The 25,207-nt window shown below is 33.0% G+C and overlaps 1 protein-coding gene across 9 annotated transcripts in view; it reads left to right on the top strand.

Moving 5' to 3' along the window:
- Positions 1-25,207, top strand: part of LOC132705304 (protein sprint) — a 298,697-nt gene that overhangs the window by 183,310 nt on the left and 90,180 nt on the right. The window lies entirely within an intron of this gene.

Raw genomic sequence — 25,207 nt, 5'->3', positions numbered from 1 at the left:
GCCGGTACAAAATTGGGCCATTGTGAAAATTTTCCCAAGTTTGACGTTTCATATTTTTTCTTGTTGTTTTTCCTTAATTATTTTATAAAATGACATTTTTTGCTTAGGAATAAATCAAACTGTCGTTTTGGGCCATAACTTCAAAACACCATGCAGGAAAATTGGGGTGGATAATTTTATGTAAATACTGTTTCTCGTAATCTTTTATCTTCCGTTATTATCTCGTTCTACGAGCTTCAATTTTTTTTAAAAACGATGCTAGTAGGCCCGCACTAGTACATCCTTGATCTTTTGGAGAATTAACTAAATCCAAGTGATTACAGCCGCAGTGATCATTCTTCTTATACCAGAGCCTTCCGCCTAATAAAAGTTTTCAAAGGATATAAACCGAAAAGTCATTGCAATCTTGGATTTTTAGATTTGGAGGTGTTGGATTTTTTGATACCCTGTGTAGCTCGGTTATGTTTAAGCTTATGAAAGATATGAAAACTGATCGGGACAATTTTTTTTACGTAGTATCGAGTAACATAGTTCGTTTTCTTTAGGGATTCACAACTAATTTTATAGAAAGTAGACTTGTGCTCTGTATATCTATTAATAATTTTATTAGATTTGTTATGTATATAACGCATAAGAGATTTTTTTATGAGTTAGCCATGGCAGTACTGGCAGAAAAACTTTTATGTGAGTGTAATATCAAATGTACATTAAGCTCCCATTTTATATCCAGGCATCATAGCAGAAGGAAGGAAGTAAATTAAAATAATAATTACGAAAGTTTATGGCTCTTAAACAGCTAAAGTATGAGGTTAGCGCCATTAGGTATGCATAAGGTTAGCGCAAGATGGGTTCCTAAGAACTGTTCGGCTTTTTTGGAACTCTGTGGGTCGGAACCGAAGCCTGCGATAGAAACTATTGTGACGGGAGATGAAACTATGGTTCTCTATTATGATCCTTTATCGAAAAAAGAATCAATGGAGTGACGTCGTAAGGATGAAGCACCTCCAAGAAAATCCAGAGTCAGTCAACAAAAAAGGTGATGGCCACGATCTTTTGGGATTGTGAAGGAATTGTTTTGATAGATTTTAAAAAACTAATACCACTGTCAATGGTAAATATTACGCAACATTATTACATAAATTGCGAGACTGCATACGTGTAAAACGTCGAGGAAAACGGGCCAGAGGCGTGCGTCTTTTGCACGATAATTCACCTGTCCATAGTGCTGGTGCTGCACAAGCTGCCATTTTAGAGTGTGGGTTTCAACAGATAGATCATCCCCTCTATAGTCCAGATATGGCCCCCGGCGACTATTATTTGTTTGTATATTTGAAGAAGGACTTATCTGAGGTTGTTTTAGCTCATTTTGCAGACAACGCAAAAGAATATTTTTTTAAAGGGATTGAGTTGTTAATAAAGAGATGTAATAAGTGTATTGAAGTTAAGGGGATTATATTTAAAAATAATAAAGAATTGTTACTCTCCTTGGTTTCTTTCATATTCAGGCCGGGAAATTTTGGCGCTGCCCTCGTATATTAGGTTAACGGACGCCTTTATTCCAGGGTCTACTAACAAAACACGCTTTGTATTTGAAATATGTCTCAAATTTTTAAAAAGCTCATAACAAGCCTACTAAAATTATTAAAACAGATCTCTTTCGAAATTAATGCCATATTGAAATTATAATTTTGTCATTGTCAAACATTCTATCACAATAATTGTGTACTGAGCCAACGATGTCAATTTTGAACCGAAAGCTTGACTTAAATTTTCTAAAATTAACTTTGTTTTAAGGAAAGGTGACATACTTATAATACATCTAATCAAAAAATGCTACTCTGTATAATTAATTAATAGTTAATAGTAATAATTAATAATTAATAATTAAAGAAAAACGCAAGAAAACAAACAAAACAACATCGTGAAAATTGGATTACAAATTAAAAAAAAAGGGAATCATCAAGGAAACTCAATTTTGTTTCGCGAGTGTATGTATTTCGCCTAGAGTTTTGTGTTGTGGGGTAGCAATTTTAATTCTAAGTTCATTACTAGAGAAATTCTAAAATTGTTAATTTATAACTAAAAATTTATGGTCCTCGTTGAAAATCCGACTTTCATTGCGTCAGAAAATCTGCTTTACATCAAGCGAAATGTGATTGTTATTCGAAGCTTATAAAAAAATGTGACCAACTTAAATATGAAATAGCAAAAGCGTATAGGTATATTTTTCACGGATATGTGGATCTTTAGTCAGCTTCAATAAACTAGAGAATCTATTTATAATTTAGTTTAGCAAATGCTGATAGCTTGCGAAGTTTTCGAAACTGTCAGTTTTGACCATACCCAAAGAGACAAGATAGCGTTGTGCACCTGAAAGGCGGAACTAATGGCAACTAACAAGGGACATTTTTTTCGAATTTTACTTACCAGAAATGGTCAAAAGTTCTGCAAAATATTCATGTTTGAAAATGTAATAATTTTAATACCTGTTAGTACTTTAGTTCAATTTTAAAAACTACATATTTTTATTATTACACCATTTTGATGTCTGGTAAAATGAATACCTTAGTGCTGATAAAACCGTATAGGAAACCTTTTCTAGAGTTTTTTTGAATTTAAAAGTTTTGGTTAGTTAGGTACTATATATAATATTTTTCAAATGTCTTTTGTAACTAACTTTGAGAATTACAATTGCTAAAAGACATTTATTAGCCGAACTGCTGGAGCAAGCCCTGTATTTTACAACAATTTATTGACACCTGGCAAATTAGTTAAACTTGAATATGGGAAAACGTTGTTATGGTAGCACAAACTTTTCCTTATAAACTTTGGCAGAGATAACTTGTTTGTTGGTATTTATATATGGCCAAACCAGTTCCGCTTAGCATTTTGCTCTATAGACTAGGCAGCCAGCAAGTAGGTAACATTTGAATTGCTACCAAATAAAAAAAACGGAGAAAAAACAAGTATACAAAGAAAATGTGAGGTTGCGGAAAAATTATGTGAAGGCATATTGTCCAGGGTGGCCGGTTTAAGAGAGGCCTATACTTGTCACATATTTTATTACATTTTTGAATACATTAAATAACATTTGAGAGAACAATTCAACGAATATTTATATATCGGTCTCTAAAGCACCGTTATTAGCGAATGTCTTAGGGATTCAGGTTATGTTGGAAAGTATTTTGCTACATTGCATATTAGCATTTAAAAAAAAAAATCCGCATAACCTATTTTCGAAAATAATACATTTTCTCAGACAGTATTCAAAATTGCTATATTTTTATCAAATATGTCGCGTTGCACTGTTTCGCAAAATGTTATTCTATCAATTTTTTTCAATCAAACAATTCTGAGGCAATATTAACGCAATTAATTAAATTTCTTAGCTTTACTGCTTAGTTCTGAAAGCGTTTTATTAAATTGCTGATTATTTCGAATACGATTAAATATTATATGTTTTTTTCGTAGAAAATAAACAAATGAATAAATATTATTTCACTTAATCATTTTAATGTAATTTAATTAATTTTTATTTATTAATTATCAATCACGAATCGCTCTTAACAGTGTATTAGAGACTGTTATATAGATTTATATATATGGTTGGATTCTTTTTTTTAATGTAATGGGTTCCATTTAAAAAAATGTTACTTTATTTGACCAGCCTGTATGTAATTGAATGACAATTGAAATATTGCTAAAAAATTAAAAATTGATTTTCCTTTTGCATTTAAACTTTTTTTATAACACTCATAAACTCTTAACCTGGGCAGCCTGTATTATCATGATGAAACTAATCTCTTAGCCACAGCAGTTCTTGCTGTTCATCGCGCTGAAAAATCCAAAATATCGAACAATTTTTCATCCAAAATTATCTTGCTTTGAAGGCGAACAACTGTCAATAGTTCTAGGTATAAATTATAATCCAAAAATGTATACACCGTTTAAAAGTTTTTACTGTTTTGGTAAGTACCGTTTACGTTTATATAAGACTTTATTTAATGAAAGGCAGTAATATAGTGGACGCCTCTGGTGCCCGAAAGTCCCGTAAAAGCTCATAAGCGCTGATAAATAAATACCGTCGACAGCAGAGAGGCATATTTCACGAATATCGTAGGTGTTAGGCGAATACCGGCTCCTGCAATATTATAATCCGTTAGGCTTTCCATCAGTCACAGCCCAGACACATGGATTCCATTTTAATCAGATTATATACCATTCTTTATATCAACGGCTGCGATACCACGCGTCGCGTATATCCATTTTCACACGCGGACTCGTAATTCAAATTATCTCTTTTTTTTTGTGGAGCTCCGATTGCCAAAAAACGATTAAGCCGTTTTAATACGTCTGGAATTGCGAATACCGGCTATATAATTGGGGAGGATTTAAATTCGCAATTTTGTCGTTCGACAAAAACGCGGTTAATTCGTGGTGTATGATTCGGTCTTTTTTTTTTTCACAAATTTATCAAAATTAAAGAGGCCGGATATTGCTAAAAATGCCCTCGCGGGAGATTCCCCTTTTTCAAATTAACGACGCAGTATATGTTTTTATACGCTCCTCTTTTTTGCGCACTTCGTATTTTTCGATGAATATTAAAATAAAACAAAAGGAAATAATCGGTAATAAGTCCATTTACATTTAAATGAAATTATTTATTTAATGAAAATTAAAATTGGAGTATATTGAAATATATTGTTTTTGATAAAAAATGTGGTCACTTCTTAAAAATCTTAAAATAAGTAAATTGGATAACAGAGAATGCAGACTTTTGTAGTTTTTGTGATACTTGCAACATTTTAAATTATTCAGACACTAAGGCACTTTCTACCTTTTCATTTAGGTCTTATTTTAAAAGCTGTTCTAATGTTTGCTTTTATTTATTATTTATTTGTCGTGTATTATCTTTTCGCGTCTTTTTTTTAGTTATTCTTTCTTTTTTAAATTATTTTTTCTTTTGCTTTGCTTTAGTTGTACAAATTAACGGGCTCAAAGCAAAATTGGAAATCATATTCAAGCTCCGAAGTATTCCTAACTAGACGCCATATCCAATACTTATCCTACTACCAAATTTGGAAATATTTTCTTCCCATGACTTGGTCCTATAAACCCAGCAATTGGTTCAAGAGAGCGTAAAACGTTTAGCAAATTCATAAAATTTTATTTAAATATCTTGGCAGGTGACAAAACTAAGAGGTTGTAGACCTTAGTTTATTATTATTATTATCATTACAAAGATTAAAGTGCAGAGCAGAACCTATTATGCACATTAATAGTTAGTAGCATGAGAATGTTATACATATAATAAATATTTAGTTATTGCTGTAAAACAATACACTGTCCAAGCGACGTTTAAATACAGACAAGGTCGGCGCACACACATCTGGGGCTAAACTGTTCCAAAAATCGAAAGTCCTGTTACTTATAAAATGCAGTCGATGTGAAGTGCTGAATTGTTCCTTTCTTATGTATATAGTATAGTATTCAAACCTCTCTGCAATGTGTTGAAGGATTTTCAAATAATTTAGTGTCATCAGCATAAGCGCTCACATGAGAATCAATGCTCTAAGAATAGCACTAGTCCCAGCACTTTAGGGCATAGAATAAGTGGTTAAAATATTAACATCTAGCTAACCGATACACACTTTATCTAATACGGAAGATAATTAAAACAAAACATCGAAACTGTGTAAAGAATAAGTACACTCTTTGAAAACAAGTCGAAAAAGCCAAGTCAATTTTTCGATTGAGCAGGGCAAAATGTAAAACAGATTAACCAGAAAATTACAAAATTAAACGGGAGTTCATATTTAAGGAGAGTCTTTTTAAATATACACGATATTCCAAAAGCCTATTTTAATCTGTTTTAGTTATGTTTCCATTTGTTACATAAATATTCACTCTTATATTTTTATTGACTTCTTTATATCGCTTATTAAATCAAATACGGAATTTAATATGAAACGTGACAAAAACAGTTTATTGCAAAAACATTTGAAATAAAGACAAGAGATTGTTTCGTGCGGAACTTTTTGAATACTCTGTATTCTTCTATATAGAATATAAAGACCATACTTAGCTTAATTGTAGTTAATTTTATCTAGTGATTATTATCTTTCTTGTAATTTAAAGCGTCAAAATCCATAGTGTATAGTCCATATTTTTTCTAATGTCTTGGTTGTCGTCATATTTTATCTTATCCACTTGGATATTACCTTCTTGATCTTATTCTGCAGCATTTAAAAACTCGTACAATGACGAACCTTATCCGAGAAATATTTAAAAGCAGGAATTAACTAATTTGTATAGCCCACCAACAATTGGAGACAACCGCACGTCTTGGTCGTTTCTATCTCGAGGCTGTTTAATAATCATTATTGACCCAGACTACATAAGGGATGGATAACTATCATACCCATATTGGAGTCGCAGCCCATCAAGTTCTCCGCCGGAAGTTTTAGGTCTCTATAATTCGATTTTGCGGCCATCGGAGAATGAAACCCAACCGAGCACAAACTAATTGACACCCTGATTGATTCCCATGCCCCGACGCCCGTCGCGGCGCGCCATTTCGTAACAAAGTCCCTTTATTTGACCCGACTTGACCCGGACGTATGTGTAAAAAGGTCCCTCTTACAATCGATCAATTTAGACTACTTTTTTTCAATTGCCCATGTCGAACAGATTAGAAGCATTTAAGGCGATGATCGAAGGGTCTCCAGATTGGATCGAAGAAAAGCAATCTCGATAGATTCGATTTTCCAATGTACTTTTTTTTCTATCATCCGAAATGCACCAAATTATTGCGCTATATGATTTAATCAAAACCTTGTTACCAGGGAAAAGTTTTGTTATAAAAGTAGGCGGCGTTTAGCACTGAATACGTCTATATATATAATATAACTTTACAAAAGTGGTTGCTGAGAATCATCTTCCAATTCCTCCTCCATCGTGTCACTTTCGCAGTCATCTTTGATGTTTAACTGTACCGCTTCGGATCTGCAGGGCTCGATAATATCTTCATCAGTAGGAAACTCTGAAGTAACAGTATTCTCATCCACATATATAAAATCGTTGATGGTGCTACCTTCTGCTATACCTCTAATGTTTATCCAAGCTTTAAACTCGATTTCTATTTGGATTTCGTCTTCACTCTTTTCTTTCAGGCGTTCACCTAGGAAAATCAAGGGGTTCTCATCTTCTTCTTCCCATTCAGAATGCTGACCAAAACCAGCTTTTTTAAAACAATTGCAAATTGAAAAGGCTTAACGTCGATATTCCATGCGGTAGTTACGTCGTCAACACAATCCATTAGTATAATGTCATTGTTTTTGTTTTCTTCGAAACGTTCCATTGCGGTGATGACTGAATGTTTACTTTTCAAAATTGTAGACACTGCACTTGCCGAAATCCCATAATATAATGCGTAAATTGAATAGGGACAGTATTTTTGACTTAGTATTAACTAGTAAGTCATACAAGTGAACTTAGCAAGCATAGAAACTGAACTGCTTGCATAGATACGTTAAAAAGACAGGTTAAGATCGGTCGTAATTAAGGGGTTCCCCAAGAAAATTCCACTTATCGAAGTTGGCACCAAATGTTTCGTTCGAGTTATCAAGATATTCGAGTAATCGAAGTTCGAGTAATAAAGACAAACTAACACGCATTTGGTTCGACTTATCAAAAATTCGACTTATCGAACTTCGACTGTATATACGTTTACATATACATACATTTACATTGTAATTACATCCCAAGAACAAAATTGTTGAGATAAATCATCTAGAACACCTATATACAAATCAACTGAATCTAATGGATAGGTAAATAGATTTTGTCAATCAGAAAACGCTTTCCCTCTAAGATATTATTAATTTCAATAATTTTATTGTCAATCATTCCATAACAATCTGCTTGAGAACAGTTCAATTATGTTTTCGAACATTCAAGGTTTTCAAATTAAGGAAAGGTGTACTGTTGGAATGTTCTAATAATCGTCTACTTATTTGTTGTAAGGGAGATTTTGAAGATATAAGTATTATAACAGCACAACTCAGCTGTAGAAAATTCCCAATATTTCTTTATTTTGCTCTCTAATGTAATTGGGTGATCTTAAAAGACTGAGTGTAAAATATCTGCTAATTCAGTACGTATTATTATCACGTGAAGGTTTTATTTCCTTGTTTACTGCTGCTTGTATAAAAGATTGGTAATGATTGGTAATGAACTGAACAGATGAAGTTGATCGAGTTAATTTTGCTAAATTATATGGCGAATTATGTTCTATATTCCGATCTAAAATATAAAAAAAAATAGTTTACTTCAATCTTAAGAGATGTTTTATATTTTCATCTACAGATAATTCGATTATGTAATCTTGAAAACTAAATAGTTGGTCAGTGTTTTACCTGACTCAAAAAAAATTCTTTGCAAATTTGAAACGGGCCAGGAATCTTCCTTTGGAGGTGCTCCTTAACAGCTCTTCGAATTTTCCTTGTGTTTTTTGGTGGGTGGCCAAAACATTTAGATTTTCTAGCAGTTAACCAACTGTAATGGACTATAGATAAGTCGTCGTCTTTCTCAAACTCGACTCCCACAAAAGCCATTTCTGCATAATTAATAAAGAATGTGCTTAATAAATTAACCTTGCAATTAACTAATATCATGCAGAAGCTTCCCTCGTTTGTTGCTTTTGGACAGATGTACTCAACTGTCAAAATAACATATGAGAAAGAGGTTTCTCTTTTCTAAAAAGTGTTGCTGCTTTATAGTTCTAGTCAGGAAGGAAAAATAATTACTGGTTGGCAAAAAATAGTAAGTAAAAAATATCAAAATTATCCTATAGTTGTCAATAAATTTTATGTTCTTCAGAGATGCTCTAGAATTGGCTATCGACTTAGATCGATCTTTCATTGTACATTTGTTTGTTCCACCAATGTAAGGGACTTAGATGGATATAATAGATGAAACAAAATGAGCATGCTGATCTATCAATTGTCATAATAATCCTGATTTTCGATATTTTGGACTTAGACCGTTATTCCGGCGTCCTCTTAATACGGTGATATTTGCGATGAATTTGAAATACAGCGCGGCACCACCATTTTGTCATTATTACAATTTTCCAAACATCACCTAAACTTTTCAATATTTCACAACGAGCTGCGCCTGCTAAACAAAGTTTCAACATGCGTATACAGTATACATGTCATAAACCACACGTGGGTATCTATTACCCTTTCGGGATTAAAAGCTGCTTTTCGAAAATGTGTATTTTAAAAAATTCTAAAAAACTTTGTGTTTGCGCGAAAACATTTGTAAAGCATCCTTTTTCATGGAATTTAAACGATCTTAATTTACCTTTTCAAATATACTTTTTCTGTTACTTTTAGAATGGCGTGTTTCCCTTTAAAAGTGTCCACTTATGTACAGATTCACGCGAATAGTTATTTCGCTAGTTCCACCGCCCGAAATTCCCAAACAATTGTTAATTAATGCTTGAAGCGTATAAGCATGTACGTCTTAATGGAATTTCCTCCCAAAATCCGAAACTAGTCTTTGCGCGAACTTGAGCTTACGCGTTTCCGTATGTGGTCGCATTATGTAATTGTCTTTTGTACTTGGGAATGCGTGTTTCAGTTTTATCCTGCCCCTACTACGGACTTTCGCGACTACAATTTGTTTCAATTTCAACAATTTAATATGACGTAATTATATTCGCGGATTCGTTAAAGTTTATTTATGAACCGCCTATGCCAAAGGGTTTGTAGCTTTTAATCAAGAATCTCATTAGTTTTGTGTTTGTCGTTGGTCGTGCAGCTTCCATTATTTTGTGCGGCTCTCTTATTCAACAAGTTTTCCAGAAATTAATTCGCTTCCCCGCCGAGTGAAATTTTATCTCGTTTCCCGTTCTTGCTCTCGAATAATATCGATAAAAAGTGTTGCGGGAGCAAAGCATTCAATTGCTGCGGTGCAGTACGAAATTTTCATTTAGATTGCACTCCAGGGACGATGCGTACCAAAGTACAACAAACGAGTTATTTCGTCGTCGCTTAAACTGGAAGTCATTCTCAATTGTAGATGTTGCTCGGCATTGTAATATTTGTTTCCGTTTATATTGCTCGTAATTTAAGAGAGTTATTCCGCGATGATATTTCAACTGGAAATACACGACAACAAAACAGTGTTCTTTGTTGTTTTATGAAGCATCGAAAACGATAATCGACCATAAATTTTCACAGCTTAATTTTTTACTTTCAAAACAATTTGTGTTTTATTATATTTTTGCTGCGAAAGTTTAATAGGCCTTTTTGATTGTTCGTTATTTGCGTTGCCCGTAATGAGTGAACCCCATACCAACATTTTTAATAGATTGCCCTGTATATTATTATTTTTTTTTTTGGACTCTATGAACAGTTTTGAAACTTTCTCTGGGGCATTATTGTAGATCACTTGCGGTGAATTCCACACGTGTAATTTTTAAACAATCAAAACGTGTTTTTTTGACAGACCACCATGGCAACGGATGCATTTTAGTGGTTTTTTTCCTTGCGGTTTCCTAACAGCGAATTATACTGGATATTTTTTGACGTTTATAATGACAACATTTTTTTTGACGGTCTAGTTTCAATTACAAAGCTGAATGCTTTCTTCTTAAGGACGAAAATGTGAGACTTGGGATAGGATGAACATAGTGTCTATGTCTAATGAAATATATATAATATTCACCTTTTTTCGGTTGAACACTTTGGATTTTGAGTAGTTTAGATGCAAATATTCGTGAACAATTCGAAACAAATATTCTTTCTTCAAGTAGGAGTCACAATCCTCCATTAATGCGGCCAAATAAGTCTTCACACAATGATTGATAAATGCATCAGACTATTTCAAGCCTATTTTGGAGATAGTATGATTTTCAAACCGATTCTTTTTTATAACAAAAAAATTTGTTGGTTTTACTGCCTACACTGCTAACAACGCTAAGTCATGAATTCCATACCAATAAAGCATGTAGGAAAAGTTAATAAAAATGCTAAAAGTCAATTTTTTAGCACTTATAGTTACTCAAAATTTCTCTAAAATTAAAAAATATTCTGTGCTTATCTTGAAATGTTATTTTCGTACGACTACTAATATTAGAAGTGAAAAATTTAAGGGTCTAAACGCTATCAAAACTGTGACTGTTGATTTAGTTTGTACACTGCTTCGATTTCCTAGTATCTGCGGGTGTCAAGTGCTTAATTTAATGCCGAAAATATTCTTTGCTAAGCGAAACATTTTTCTATGAGGGTTTAACTTAGCTAATAATCAAATCGACTAACTTCAATGTTTTGCTGGTACTTGGATGAAAACAAAAATTGACGTTGTTGGAAATCGAAAAATTTGGTTTTTAAAACACAATTTAAGTGGAATTTTCTTACCGAATACTACAAATTAAAGGCGGAATTCCTCTAGTGCTATTACTAGTGAAAATTTGGCGATCGTCGAAGTAATTAACTTTCAACCATTTTAGGTATTTAGGTATTATGTTTACGGATTGGCAATGGGATGAGATTTAAGTTTTTGCTTACAGGGTGTTTACAAAATTGTGCACATTTTGCAAAATAGGTGTAATCCTATTGTGAACCGTTAGTACCGAAACTAGAATAATGGCGATATCGTTGGAAAGTTAAATTAGATAGTATTTTTCAAACAAGTAATTTTTTATTAAATTTATCTTATATTCATGGTCAAAGTGCACTAAGATAATATCTGACGAATGAAAAGAAGTTCATAAGAATAGTGATAAGGTTAAAGCTACTACAATGTTCAAAGACAAATCAAATGATAATTACACTTAAATTTGTGCAAGCCAACGCACCAGCTCAGATTTTGGTAAAATATGAAGCAGATAAAAACTTTTTTAAGAGAATTGTTTGGATTTGCGAGTGTAAATTTAAGAAAAAAGATAAGATCGATCTTAAAGTGTGGCAGATCCACTTCTGTAAACCTAATGTCAAATTTGGTTAATGTCGTGACGGTTAAACAGAGAATTATTTATGATGCAAATATTTTTATGTATAAGTTAAGAAATAAACTATTACTTGATTACATCTGTGATAAAGTAAAATATTTTAACAGCGTGCTTGGTTACTATACGAAAAACCGCAATGATTTTATTTTAGTAGACTCTAACCAAACGACAAATTCTATTCTGTATAAGGGTCTCTCCGAATATAATAAACTGCCCAATACCTTGAAAAATTGTGATAATTTCAATATATTTAAAGCTATGTTGAGGGAACATGTCATGTCCAGATTTTAAGTATAAATGTTGTATGTTGATTTCTGATTATAGTTATGTTGTTTGTTGGTTTTGTTTGTTCATGCATTTTATAAAACTTTGTAAACAATTGTTTTTGTAGGTAGCTTCCCAAGCTAATAAAGAAATATTATTATTATTATTAATTAATCGTTGTTTGAATATGGATTTGCCCAATTATATCGTCATATTTGCTTAAATTGCATTATTCTAGTTTTGTACTTTTAATTTCAAAGCGGTTCAAAATTTGAAGGGTATATTGTAATACTTTTAAATAAAATTTCATTTCTACGTTAGCGTACATTTAAATATCTTACAAAATATGCATAATTTTGCAAACACTCTGTATGCGATAACCTAAATTCCATGTCGTAATTTGATAAAGTAGCCTATTGACAAGCCGTAAACAAGATTTTAGATTTGTATCCGGACTGGTTGAAAAATAGATAATTATTTTCATGATAGAATACCTCAAACGAGCTACACCTAAAAAGTTTCAGGATGTTTCATGGAATCCAAAAATGTAACAATATACATGGCATTTCTTTAAAATATAAGAAGGTGGTTTCTGGTTCGAGTAGATGTGACAACGCTAAATGAAACACAATATATTTCAAAATGGACATCACAGTTTGGGCAACTCTGTATAATGGGATATGTGGAACTAAAAAAAAAAATTTTTCTGTTATATTTACAAAAAAATTTACATTTGCATTACTTTTTGCCTATTAATTTAAGTTTTAAATTGAATGATGTCCTGCTTATTGAAATTTTATAGAAATCCTCTATATACGTCTTATTTACTGGAATGTGATCATAGAATCACGGTATTTTGTTAAAGTGTGATAAATATCAAGAATAAAATTTTTCTATATTTTTAAAAGAACGTGGTGGCAAGTAAAATTTTCTTCTATTCCAATGAACACGTGGATGCGAAAAAAAAAGAAAACGCACTAAAAAATTAATTATGTTTAGTCTTCAAATTCTATCGGCAAACATATACTTTTTAGTTTAATTGGGTTACTTAATAATTGAAGAAAACGTCCGAATAAAATTAATATATTAATTTTTTGATTTAATCCAAAAGAAGTGTTTTTGGCGCTATTTTTTATATCCTGTCTAGATCGACGCCAGAATATTTGATACCTTACAACAGAAACACCATGAATTCGTGTTAAGAAGCCATAAAAATGTATCTTGCGATTTTCCGTCGCGCTAAATTATAATCGATTTGAAATTTATGAAAGGATCAAATTATAGGGCGCTCTCGCGTCTAAATCGCTGATAGATATTGAACATGTCAATTAGGGCACCTGTCTTTCTCAACCGGGGCCACATTTTGAAGAAACTTCAACAAAATTGACTTACTAAAAGCCGTGATGACGACTTGGTAATTTAATGACCCCGGCATCGTATAGAATTAATATTTAGACAGTTTTTAAGATGGAATTAAATACGTGTCAAAAGATAATGGCCGAAAATGTGATAATATAATTTTCTACTCCCGTCTGTAAAATATCCGAAGCCGAGCCACTTTGGATATTTCCGGGATTTTACCGCACGGTTTTGGGAGCAATCGGATGTTTTCGGAGATATTTCCCACGCTTTGAATTTTGACGTTTGTCAATTCTGACGATCATGTCAGTGAATGTATTCGTGTTGTTTTACGAAAATGTACCCAAAAACCAACGGTCGTGGAAAAAGTGTAATATGCAATACGTAATACGTAATAAATTTTTTAAGTCACTCGTTTATTAAACACTCGCTCCGCTCGTATCAAATGAACTCGTGAGTCAAATGCCGTTTACCGCACTTGTTGCATAATATACTATTTTTTACGTTTTTGAAGAATTTCTTTGCGGTTAGGCATGGACATTTTTAAATGGAAATTTATTTTATAAGGAAAAAATCATTTAGTGTCCCGAGTACTACCCTATACATTTGAAACTACTACTAGGAGTAGTTTGCTGCGTAAAGTTTGTACACTGCTTCAATTTCTTAGAGTGTCAAGTGCTTAATTTAATGCCGAAAATATTCTTTGCTAAGCGAAACATTTTTGTACATCGTGCCAACTTGGCAACTTCAAATCCGAAATAATTTGCAAATTAGGGTTTCACTTAGTTGCCATGGTAACTAAATAGTCAAATCTCAACTTCAATGTTTTGCTGGTACTTGGATGAAGACAAAAATTGACGTTGTTGGAAATCGAAAAACAAATTTTAGTTATTTGATTTTTGAAACACAATTTAATGTGGATTTTTTTTACCGAATAATGGTATTACTAGTGAAAATTTTGCAATCATCGAAGTAATTAACTTTCAACCATTGTAGGTAAAAAATAAGACGTCATAAGATTTAAATTATCGCTTACTGGGTGTTTACAAAATTGTGCACATTTTGCAAAATATGTAAATGTAAATTAAACGTGAATTTTAAATTGAACTTCCTGAATTTTATTGCTTCATTTATCAATTTAGAAAATAATTTTTCAAAAAACTTCCACATTTTACCGTAAAATTATTTACAAATCTTCTGGATTCCTCCGGCGTCGGTTATTGCTAATCGAACTTGCTAACGTTGGCTTCTTCCGAGATAAACTGAAACTGGATCGCATTATACTCTGTACATACTTATTTAATCTTTGAGGGCGGCGAACGTAAAGGAGGAGCATAAAAATTGTGTGGGATGACTGATTCCCATATTAGTGAAAGGTAAAGATTTCTATAGATTCCCGGATATTTCTTTGGTAGAAGAATTGATTACATGCAAGAATTATAGTTTTATCGAAAGAGCTTTGATGTGCGATTTCGTTATTTTGTTCGGCAACTGCTGATGAGTCTATTTGTAGTAGTCTTAAGGTTCTTTTATGTTCTTTTAGGCTAGCCGATATTTTTCGTTCTGTATTTGCAATGTATTCTTTGTTGCGGAATACTGTAAACTCAACAGAATTTTGTCTTTGATTGATCGAAGATGCTGGGGGATTTTTGGACAAGTGGTGCCAAATGGCAGAAAATATTTTTGTTATGTTTTTAATTACAACTTTTGCGTTCCATCATTTTGTGCTTATTTTTTTAAGTAATTCCCACATTTAGGGTTACTATATCCATCTCAGCAGTGGACTAAATGCCCCGCAATACTCTAGAATTTTGGACAACCGTTATAGGTTGATCTAAAGAAAAATCTACAGTTGATTACTTGAAAATGAATTATTATTGGTTAAAAAAAATCTCGATATGCAATGAAAACAACATATATGGAGCGTATGAAATGCCAGCCAGTATTGTAGAACTGTCTTTAATAGTATATTATGCAACGAGTGCGGTGGACGGCATTTGAGTTTATTTAACACTAAAGCCGATAAGTCTCTCACCGATCTTTTGCAAAAATGCAAAAATATTTGAAATGATTATGTGCTCTAAACTTATATGATTTATCAACAACTGTCATGGATTATGAAATAAGCAACCTACCAGCACAGCTATGCTTCAATTTATTACTGTCATTCTATAGCATTTAGATAACAAAAACTTAGCTTTAGGATTATTTTTAGATTTAAGTAAATCCTATAACTGAGTACATCATGAACTTTAAGTGAATATCGTCTTACCTCATAAACAGGCAACAATAAAAACGTATTAAATTGAATCGAGGTAAAACCTATACCGAATAACATCGTATTTGCATATTTATCCAAGATAACCTATTAAATGTGATTTTTCCGAAACTAACAAAAGATATCAGAGTCGAACAAAGATAAAGATAAAATACGATATTGTATATCGTAAACCGACAACAAATCTTGTTAAAATGGGACGTGGACGTAACCGTACGTTTAATCGAGTTAGTCGGCTCGGTTTAAACAAGATTAAAATGGAAATCGAATTTGGTTCATTTTAATGCGCAATGATCTATGAAGTTTTGTTGCGTATCTATATTTAAATGGATGTAGGATTCTGCATGTAATAGGCGTATATGATTAATTGGCTTTCCGCCTTCGTTTTAGGGTAAGCCATTATAGAACAATGTGCATTCCTTTATAATGCAATATTTATAGTTGGTTTAAATGCCAAAACAAACAACCTGGCATGTTTATAATATTAATACCAGCTGTCGATTTGTTCTGTAAAATAATCTCTGAAGGAGAAAATTAAAAATTAATCGATCGAACCTTGTAATAGAAACAGAGATACAGGCGATTAAAGTTAATATTGAAACCTTTTGAAGCCCATTGCATTAGCAAAAAGCATATATTTATTTTTAATTTTTCAAAAAAAACTTCCACAGGCTACTGAAATAATATTTACAAATCTGCACGTTTCGTCCTGCGTCGGTTGTTTATATTCAAACTTGATGACGTTTCACCAATCAGTTTCCGTTTAGCTCTGAAGAAATCAACACGATGATTGGTGAAATCTCAGCAACCTCGATTTATAAACAACCCACACTAGATGAATTCTGACGATTTGTCTCTTCGATTTTTAATTACGTAACGATTTTTGTTGCTGAAGGTTTAAAAAGCCTAACTTTTATCATAATAACGCGGTTAAATAAAATGTTTTTGCAAATAGACATTTCCGACATTCCAATTTTTTATCATTTTTTACCAAAAATATACTACATGGTCGTACAAAAAATCATGATTCTTGGAAAATGAGAAAATTGATGTAGGTAGCGCCCTTGACAAATAAATTTCAATTAATTATATGAAAATGCCAGACAAAAACATAATAAAAATAAAATGTTGACATCCTGAATCTCAAAAGCGAAGTATTTTAGACCACACGTTGTAACTTATTATTTTCAACATAATTAAGAAATCGCCATGAGAAATATCCCAGTATATTTCAAAATTATTTTTGACTTTCGGTTATAATGGTTATAATGGTTGTGTAAATCGACAGAGTAGAACGTTTTCTGGATATATGCAAATAAAGAGCTTCTTAGTTTTTAATTAAATCAAAATCAACCCCTGCTGCTAAACCGTCATGTTAATAGGAGTGGAAATTATCCCTCGGCATTATACCTACCAGCGTAAGCCATTATCGTTATCTATACCTGACGCGGGATAACCACAGAGAAGATAATTCGTAATATATGAACTGTATGTAAAGCAAATTAGTGGAGAGTACATTAGTATCCGGCTAATGTTATTTTGACCAACGTCCAGTTACCTTAAGTTATGTGGTTACTAATTTTGCGAATTTTTATTTAATATTCAGATTGCTCAGTTCAGAATTGGAAAACTAATAACGATCTTCTTGATTTGATTTAAGGGCATTTATATTTGATTCTATATTGGAAATTTTCTACTTTGTTCTCATAAAAGGTTTGAATACCAAAATGATGAATTCGGGCAATGCTAAAAACTCTGGGAAAAAGCGATGAAAGTGAAAATAATATCTCCAAAAAGGCTCTTTAGAGAGGCCTTTTTTTCCTAGGCTTCTTGCTTGCTGTGCCACTAGATGGCGTTTTGTGAAATGATCTTAAAAAAATCCGTTATCCTTACAGGGACGCCCGGTACAATAAAAATGACAATTGTAATTTTCGCATTATTTTTATTTGTTTTTTTGTAACAAACTGTCGAACGACTCTACAAATTTCTGCAAGGCATGGAATTTCGTGCCTAATATGTCCCGGATGTGGGAATTCCAATATCAATTTTGCGATAAATTTATTACAGAGTATTATCCTTCGGGAGCAGCGAATTTGAGAAATAATGTCAGCATCCCGATAATATTTGCACTGTGCACTCAATCCGGATTAAAAATTTATCAATATTACACACTCGCTAATGCATTGTGAGCAGTTTACGGATGCACAGCTTTTAAAATCCCCCAAACCATTGCCTCATGAGGCAGAAACGTACTTGGTAAATTAGACTCGATAGGCATGTTAAAAATGTAGTTAAAAAATTTGGAATAACATTTATAATAACCATTTAGTTTATTGTGCAACGTCATAAAATAATAAAAATCAATAAAAAACTACATAGAAAAGTACACATTTTAAGTGACTATTAACAAGGTGCTTTAGTATTTAGTTATTAGTACCGTTCTTGCGTATATCTATCATCAATTAAGATTGGCTTTGTCTATTTATCTTCAAATGTTTTCAAATCTGGGATATTTTCTAATGTTAAAACCATTTATGGTTAGTTTGAATAGGGTCAATCGTTGGCAAATTGTTGCAGTAAAACAACTAAGGGTAGCCTAACTTAAATTTATTTTAACGATTTAAGGTTTAGCTTGCCATTTTGTCTACAATGATCAAGTTAATGCACCAACAGGTTTGTTCCTGTACGTCCTACTGCTGCCCGTCCCTATTCTTTTGCCAACTTTTAATAACGACGCGTCGATTCCGAACTATAGTTTTTAGTGAATAATATTTGATTGATTTGATTTGATCACTTGTTGCTTGCCCAAAATCAAAACACCTTTTTTTGAAAAAAAGAAACGTTACTGGTTTTGCATATTTTTTTTCTTGATTTGATTTAAATACTGGATATTGTATTGACATATTTTTAAAATACAATGCTATGTTCTTATACCAACTAAAATTGACTACTAATACGATAAATTTAATTTCGACATAATATTTAGCACTCCATCGAAGACTGGCAAAGTTTGTACTACATAGTTAAAGTAATTTTATATAAAACAGTGGTGTGTCTAAATTTCAAATTTTACCCAAGTTATCAATAAAACGAACGAATTATAATGTTATATCGTGGTTAGGTAGCGATCAACTTTTATCAAAATTATCAATGTCTGACGGTTTTTTAGGGAAATCCAGAATAAGCCGCAGCCTTACCAATTACACGTCTGTAAACCTGGAAATCTTTTATCGTAGCGTTCTAAATATAAATCTAAAATGTTGCGTCCAATTATGCGGAGAGTGCATATTTGTATGAATAAGAAATTAACTGATAAAATGTAGAAATGTGAAGGGTACTTCATTTGAAATATTGAGTCGCTCCCAGTAATGACTAGGGATATTCCGATACTAGTAAATACGACTAGGTATTCGATACTTTTGATTCGATACCAAGTATTTATAGCATCGAATCAATCTTGCGATACTTACTCGGTATCGAAACAAAAGTACTTGGTATCAAATCGAATCAGCCTCACCATTAAAAAAAAATACAACGCATCAGACAAACATAATCTCTATCTGATCTATGGTGACGCGTTGTCTCGCGCCATCCAACTTGAACTCACCCGACTTCACTCGACTGAGCCCGGGCCAAAAGTGAGAAAGATGTCCGCCCTTCATTCTTTTTCATTGCCAACCAACATAAATTGTCAAACATACAAGAGATTGCTTACGAATAATTTTATTTATTGTAATCATCGGCTTATTATTCCAATGTTATCATGGAGTTTTTTGTTTAAAGTACGTGCTCAACATGACGCAAACCTTTATAATAAAAGTTTTCTTTTCCTTCTTAATTTTGTTTTAATTATTGTCCTTCAACGTTCATTGTTAGTTTCCTTAAAATAAATAAAAAAATAATAAACTGCTAAAAGTATCGATATGAGTAAGTATCGATACTTTAGGAGTATTTATTTGAGTAGTATCGAAAAAAGATTTGAGTACTATCGAAATGAGTAGGTATCGATACTTTAATGGTATCGGAACATCCGTAGTAATGACTGCCTTCAAATATTCTGTAATGGAAAACTAACTAAAATTAACTCTAAGAATTGTAATTTGTACTTCAAATTACATCCTCCCAAATATTTATTTGGTAAATTATTTCAGTCCATAACTCTGCGCAACACTTCGTTGTTTAAATCAGTGTTCTGACGCTTTCAATTCATAATAACTAGGTGCCGAATTGGCATATTCCAGAATAGCTTCACGAACTCAAATTAGTTGAAACGCTTAGGATATCGTTCAATAATCTTTCAGTTGATTGCCACCGGCGATTCCCAAATGTTTTATATATATATATATATATATATATATATATATATATATATATATATATATATATATATATATATATATATATATATATATATATATATATATATATGTATATAAGCATCACGATAATTTTTTACAAAACTGGATTCCTCCTGCGTGTAAAAAGTATTACATTAGCCTGTGGAAGTTTCTTTGAAAAATTGAGCGTCATGGTTGATAAAAAAAATCTACAAGGTAAAGGCTTTCCTACTCTCTACTCCAAAATTTTCCAGTTATTCATCGCTACCCCCGGTGGTGGTACTTAGGTAGATTTTAGAGGCGGATGGTGGTGTTTTGGCGTTTGTTTATATCTGCTGCACTCAGGACTTCATCAATATTTCAGCATTGAGAACCTTATATTGCGCCCTAGTATACATCCCCAACTGGAGCCTCTTTATGGTGCACACCTGGGTTCTCTTCAATGGATTTCACAAACCTTTTGAAACGAATAGCATATAAACTGAACATTTTTGATAATTTTAATGATGCGTAACTGCTTGCTAGGATGAATTTGGTACTGCACCATAAGAGGAGAGAATTTATTGCCTTCTATAATGTTCACCACGGGAGAGATTCAACTCCAGAAATTGTTCATAAAATCTGTAATACCAGCGCAATTAGCAGTTTTCATCTCCTGATATAACCTACTAATTATGAGATTAATACTTTTATTTCCACATCAGCAAGATTTGCTAATGGTCACTACCGAACTGGCTTTGTGCTGCCTTTAGCATTTTCCTGTATAAGGTTCTCCATATTTGCAAGTGAACTTATTTAGTTAACTTTGCCAGTCTTTATTTTTTGTTTTTATGTTTGTTTTAGTTTTTTATTGGTTAGTTTTTCTATTATTATTTTTAGATATGTTATTGATCTAAGGTTTATTTTGTTTTGTTATTTAATTTGATTTAGCTTATTATTAGATTAGCTGCTGTAAATTATGAGTTTATAATTTTGTAATTGGGCTATGCCCATGGATAAATAAATAAATAAATAAATAAAAGGTAATGGTAATGACTACAATGACGTTTATTAAAAATCACTAAACTTAATGAATAACAGTTAATGTAATCTGTAATAGAGTGAAACTTATGAGTAGCAGAATTTAAAAACTGGTAGAAACTTATGGCGCTCGATCCGATCCTGCACCAAACCCTTAAATACGGCATATGTATTCCCAGAACTGCGGTAAAGGGTTGTGTAATGGTGGCGTAATGGTTGAATAATTCATTGATAGGCAATGTTTGATTTTACTGCGTGAGACTTTATCAAAGTGGATGTTCATCGGGAGCTCGTTGTTATATGAGGCGTGAATACAAAAACGGATGCAAGTTTTTGCGCGTTGCTGCCAGTTTATTATGAAGCCTTTAGTAAGATACTCAGTATAATTGTTTAATTATTAATACACTAGTTACGAATTATGGTTTGATATGTTTGGTTGTTTTTGGGAACGCTTAGCGGCTAGGATTGAAACAGACGCTGCATAAAATAAAGTAAGGATAGGACTATCCAAAGACAACATTCGCCATTAATTCTAAATTCGAGAGCCATTTATCCTATTTCTATTATTCAACGGGTTCTTCCTGGATTGCCATCAGATTTTGAACACAAAATGTCGCCGTTATCCGCATACATATCATAACATATATCAAAACTATTACTAAAACTAGACGATAAATTATTAATATAATATTCGTCAACGTTCCATTGGCTTCGAGAACCTCGATGTACGCAAATTCGTACCGCAATACCCAGTAAAATAAAATAAATACAAGAGCTTTTGGTCGACGTTTATTTTGTCTGCAAGAATTATAGCATTTAGCAAATCGGTTATTATTTAATCATATCTCCCGGTCGAGTTATGTTTCGGTCATTTTATGCTTATGTACCACACATATTTTAAGAAAACTGCTGCTCTATTGACAATTCCCTTGAAAATCTAATGAAAGGAAAGTTTCATGTCCGGTTTATTTTGAGCTTGCGGTCTACATTGATCTGAATTAAACATTTTGGAAAGCTAAATATTTACGCTATTTAAAAAAGGTAAATATAAAAATATTAATATAAATTATAATGTTCTTCCCATTTCCAGTAGTTTCCCAGATTTATGAAAAACGACTAAAAATAATTGTGAATCATTTTAAAACAGAATTGCTTCTATGGTTAGACTAGAATAGTGAATCATGGGTATACGGTTACAATGTCGAAACCAAAGCCCAGTCGTCCCAGTGGAAGAACCCAGAGTCGCCAAGACTGAAAAAAGCACGTCAAGTTTGATCAAATGTCAAGGTTTTGCTTAATGTTTTCTTTGATTATCGTGGCGTAGTACATCAACAGTTCTTACCACAAGGTCGTACGGTCAATAAAGAAGTTATGCGCCGTTTACAACAAGCAATACGAAGAAAACGTGCCTAATTCATGGATTTTGCAAAAAGAAAACCACAATCATGCCTCAGTCACCATATTCACCGGATATGGCCCCATGCGAATTTTTCCTGTACTCAAAACTCAAAAAACCCGTGAAAGGAAGGAATTTTGGATGGAATGATTGAAGAGAAAGATGGCTGGAAGAACTGAAGGCTATGTATTATATCTTTCGCGGGGTTGGGGGGAGGGGCGACTTTGAAGGATGCAACATTAATTTTGATAAATAAATAAATAATTTTTGATGAAACTTAAAAGTCACCTTACCTTTGAAACATACCTCGTATATCAGAACAGTATCTTCAGTAAATGTGTGATATTGAGTGTTTAACTTTAAGACTAAGAAATAATAAAAAATTGTCTAGAGGACCAAGCATTGAATTAACATATTCATTTAAGAAATTGTCATTTATGTATTGTTTCAGTAAGGTTTCATTAAGTTTATTAAATTATTTTTTAAATGATATTTCAAAGGTACGTCGAAGGCTTTTTTAGGTCTGCAAATATTGCAGATGCAATTTTTGTTATGCAATAATTCAACAGACGTTTTATTTACCAGGTCTAGTGGGATTGAGATTGATTGTGATTTTAGTTGAAATTTCTTTAAAAAATGAGTACGTACTGAACTGTTGCCCTAACCGAATTAGGACAACAGTTCTTTACATACATACATAGTGTTTTCTTTCTGTCCTTCCTAATGCCAAAGAAAAAAGATTGAATACGGCTTGTTAAATACCTCACCAGTCACGGTCTACAGTTAAATTCCACTAAATCATCGGATATGCTATTTGGCAAGAACAAGCAGAACATTGAATCTGAATGCAATGTTACAATATGGAATTTAAAAGTCTTGCCTTCGATTTTTAGATGGTATACACATAAATTACTTGAAACTAGATATTGATCAATAGGAAATCATGTAATATTTATATGTAGTCAAAGTTTTAAGGTTATGTTTTAGGGTTATACCGCACTTTTTGATAGATCGTTTTCATATAAAGTAGATACAATATACAACAATGTTCCTAAGAATCATAAAATTTTCAATGTAAATTCCTTCATAAGAAATTATAAGCGGTGGTGTCCTTACTCCTTGCCCTTTACCTATAATCTCTCTTACCTCTCAATCTTAGGGTTGTAAAAAAGAAAAGCAAAAGAATTATTAATTAATTAATGAGGCAAGACAATGCTTGCTCAGTAACTATTAAGAAAAATTAAAAAGTAAAACATTACTAAATAGAAGCCCAAGTTGTAACCAATGTAAACTTATTGACACAAGGTTCAAACCCGAAAAGGAAATAAACAAATGAATCACGAACAATAATTTATTTCCTTTTTACCTGGAGGTAGGTGTGGGTGCGTGAAATCTCACCTTCAACTTTTCGCGGTGCAAAAGAATGTAGGTAACATACTATGAAATATTAATCAATGAATTATATATTTAAATTAAGAATGTAAGTTCCACATTCAGTTCTTGAAGACAACAGATCACTTATGGGAGGGGGCAGCACTTAAGCTATCCAAACCTTAAGCTCTCCCGAATGTTACCCCGCGGTCTGGTATTACCCAGGTAACCAAGCCACAAGACGGAGTGGTGGCCCAATGAACACCAGCACTTGGGCAGCAACAGAAATCCCAGCAATGTGGGTCAGGAAAGCCGGATATTCCACAGGGAAAACTCGATAACCAAACATGTACACATGAGACAGCATACACTGCAAGACACCAACTCTAGCGGAGCTCTCTGGTATTCCGATGAAAGAAGAAACCACGTGGAAGGCTAGCCGGAAAACGGAACAAGAGGAAGAAAAATAACCCTCTATTCCAGGGTTTTCTGCGGGGCAATGACAATGCTTTTTCAAAATTCCTCCCATTCCAAACTCAGAAATTAGCTACCAATTTACATATCCCTCTCTTATTGGGGTAGCACTACCGGTTCAAAAAACAAATCGGTCATACAACAGAAAACCAGCCACCTGCCCAAGTTTCACACAGTTTTATTAAAAGGCTAAACGGGTACAAAAGATTAGAGGGACGCACCACTCTTGCCAACCTAGTCGACGGTACGCCACCAGTGGGTCGAGAAACCGAACTATATCTGCGGTGGTGGCAGTAGGGCAGTGCCAAAGAATCAAGCTACCCGCGCGCTTTCTGTGGTGGCGACCGGATGGCCACTCTCAGAAAATCAAGGAAGAATAGGTTAAGAAAACAAAACAATGTTTATTATGCCCCGTTAAGACCCGATGACGAATACCGAAGCAATGAAAAGTAAATGTGGTCCCCAGTCCCATAGTGTGACGGATGGTAATGGTTATGACTCCCTCTAATGCGCAACTAATTCTCTGTTTTTGCATTAGTATCTCTCAGTAAACCGGTGTCACCTAAGAGAAAACCTAGCGAACAAGGAGCCACGTACACAACCGTTGCAGCGTAAAATATGTATGGTTCGGCATCACAATCGGTCGAAACTAAGAAAACCGAGCCTACAAAACAACGAGTGGCTGT

This window comes from Cylas formicarius, unplaced genomic scaffold (genome assembly GCF_029955315.1).
Source record: "Cylas formicarius isolate icCylForm1 unplaced genomic scaffold, icCylForm1.1 PGA_scaffold_7__23_contigs__length_41026272, whole genome shotgun sequence".
In the NCBI taxonomy this organism is placed as follows: Eukaryota; Metazoa; Arthropoda; class Insecta; order Coleoptera; family Brentidae; genus Cylas; species Cylas formicarius.
The sequence above is the reverse complement of the archived record's forward strand: the minus strand, read 5'-3'. Positions and strand labels throughout refer to the sequence as shown.